At 50.0% G+C, this 2,500-nt stretch overlaps 1 protein-coding gene across 2 annotated transcripts in view; it reads right to left on the bottom strand.

The window, feature by feature from the left end:
• LOC112225767 (arf-GAP with dual PH domain-containing protein 1-like) overlaps positions 1-1,616 on the bottom strand; it is a 26,528-nt gene extending 24,912 nt beyond the window's left edge. Inside the window, exon 1 of one of the 2 annotated variants that reach the window (XM_042319017.1) lies at positions 1,460-1,616. The gene's annotated coding sequence lies outside the window, so the exon portion shown is untranslated. Of the gene's footprint in view, positions 1-1,371; positions 1,406-1,459 lie in introns of those variants that run through there. The other variant, XM_042319016.1, reaches the window with a different exon arrangement.
• Between the last annotated feature and the right edge of the window lie 884 nt (positions 1,617-2,500).

Genomic DNA, 2,500 nt, shown 5'->3' with positions numbered 1-2,500 from the left:
CAACAGGACAGACTCACCTCTACCTCTGCATCACTCCATGGGTCCAGCAGGACAGACTCACCTCTACCTCTGCATCACTCCATGGGTCCAACAGGACAGACTCACCTCTACCTCTGCATCACTCCATGGGTCCTGCAGGACAGACTCACCTCTACCTCTGCATCACTCCATGGGTCCTGCAGGACAGACTCACCTCTACCTCTGCATCACTCCATGGGTCCTGCAGGACAGACTCACCTCTACCTCTGCATCACTCCATGGGTCCAACAGGACAGACTCACCTCTACCTCTGCATCACTCCATGGGTCCTGCAGGACAGACTCACCTCTACCTCTGCATCACTCCATGGGTCCAACAGGACAGACTCACCTCTACCTCTGCATCACTCCATGGGTCCTGCAGGACAGACTCACCTCTACCTCTGCATCACTCCATGGGTCCAACAGGACAGACTCACCTCTACCTCTGCATCACTCCATGGGTCCAACAGGACAGACTCACCTCTACCTCTGCATCACTCCATGGGTCCTGCAGGACAGACTCACCTCTACCTCTGCATCACTCCATGGGTCCTGCAGGACAGACTCACCTCTACCTCTGCATCACTCCATGGGTCCAACAGGACAGACTCACCTCTACCTCTGCATCACTCCATGGGTCCTGCAGGACAGACTCACCTCTACCTCTCACCTCTGCATCACTCCATGGGTCCAACAGGACAGACTCACCTCTACCTCTGCATCACTCCATGGGTCCAGCAGGACAGACTCACCTCTACCTCTGCATCACTCCATGGGTCCAGCAGGACAGACTCACCTCTACCTCTGCATCACTCCATGGGTCCAACAGGACAGACTCACCTCTACCTCTGCATCACTCCATGGGTCCAACAGGACAGACTCACCTCTACCTCTGCATCACTCCATGGGTCCAGCAGGACAGACTCACCTCTACCTCTGCATCACTCCATGGGTCCTGCAGGACAGACTCACCTCTACCTCTGCATCACTCCATGGGTCCAGCAGGACAGACTCACCTCTACCTCTGCATCACTCCATGGGTCCTGCAGGACAGACTCACCTCTACCTCTGCATCACTCCATGGGTCCAGCAGGACAGACTCACCTCTACCTCTGCATCACTCCATGGGTCCAGCAGGACAGACTCACCTCTGCACCTCTGGGTCCAGCAGGACAGACTCACTCTGCATCACTCCATGGGTCCAACAGGACAGACTCACCTCTACCTCTGCATCACTCCATGGATCCAACAGGACAGACTCACCTCTACCTCTGCATCACTCCATGGGTCCAACAGGACAGACTCACCTCTACCTCTGCATCACTCCATGGGTCCTGCAGGACAGACTCACCTCTACTTCTGCATCACTCCATGGGTCCAGCAGGACAGACTCACCTCTACCTCTGCATCACTCCATGGGTCCTGCAGGACAGACTCACCTCTACCTCTGCATCACTCCATGGGTCCAGCAGGACAGACTTGACTTTGCTGATCTGGGAGATGTTTCTATGGAGACCCGAGCAGCTCTGACACACAAACACACCCAGGGTGTAGGACGCCCACTCCGGGTCTGAAAAACACACACACACACACACACACACACACACACACACACACACACACACACACACACACACACACACACACACACACACAGAGAGAGAGAAGACATGCATACACACACACAGGAAACACCCTTAGCAACAATGACAGTACCACACCGACAGCAACAATGACAGTACTACACCGACAGCAACAATGACAGTACTACACATGAGGAAGTTCATTTCAAGGCTACCTCAGACTAACAGAGACAGAACAGGCTACTACTACCATGACATGGTTACCACAGACCTCTAGACTGATATCTTTAAGGTCCAAAGCAGACGTTTTTATTTCAATATCATAGCATTTCTGGGGAACTATTAAGTACCTTACTGTAATTGTTTTCAATTAAAATCGTCAAAAGGAACCAAAATAGCTTCTTAACAAATAGCAATTTCACAATCAAGAGTTTTGCTAGGACGGTCTGGGAGTGGTCTGAGTGGAGAGGGGAAAACTAACTGTTATTGGCAGAGGTTTGAAACTCTCTTTCTTATTGGTCTAACTAATTGGGATGTCACCAGGCAGGCCAAAACTCCCATCCCACCAAAACCTCCTCAAATTTCAGCTGGTCTTTTCAAACAGCTCTAACACTAAAAGGGCATTATCATCATTTTAATTGAAGTATTATCTACACTATCTTCATAGTAAATAAATAAGTACAACACTGCTACAAGAAGAAGCATTTATTGGTTGAGAAGATAATATGTTGAAAGCTTGAGATTTGTTGAATAAATTGTTACTGTCATACAGTGACAAAGATAGTTTGTATGAAAAAGAGGGAGGACAGACAGACAGACACACAGACAGACCTAGATTTCAGAACAGTCTCTGTGCAACAAATTGAGCTAATAGGGTAAAGGAACCCCAGCTCATTT

This window comes from Oncorhynchus tshawytscha, unplaced genomic scaffold (assembly GCF_018296145.1).
Source record: "Oncorhynchus tshawytscha isolate Ot180627B unplaced genomic scaffold, Otsh_v2.0 Un_scaffold_12182_pilon_pilon, whole genome shotgun sequence".
Lineage (NCBI taxonomy): Eukaryota > Metazoa > Chordata > Actinopteri > Salmoniformes > Salmonidae > Oncorhynchus > Oncorhynchus tshawytscha.
The sequence above is the reverse complement of the archived record's forward strand: the minus strand, read 5'-3'. Positions and strand labels throughout refer to the sequence as shown.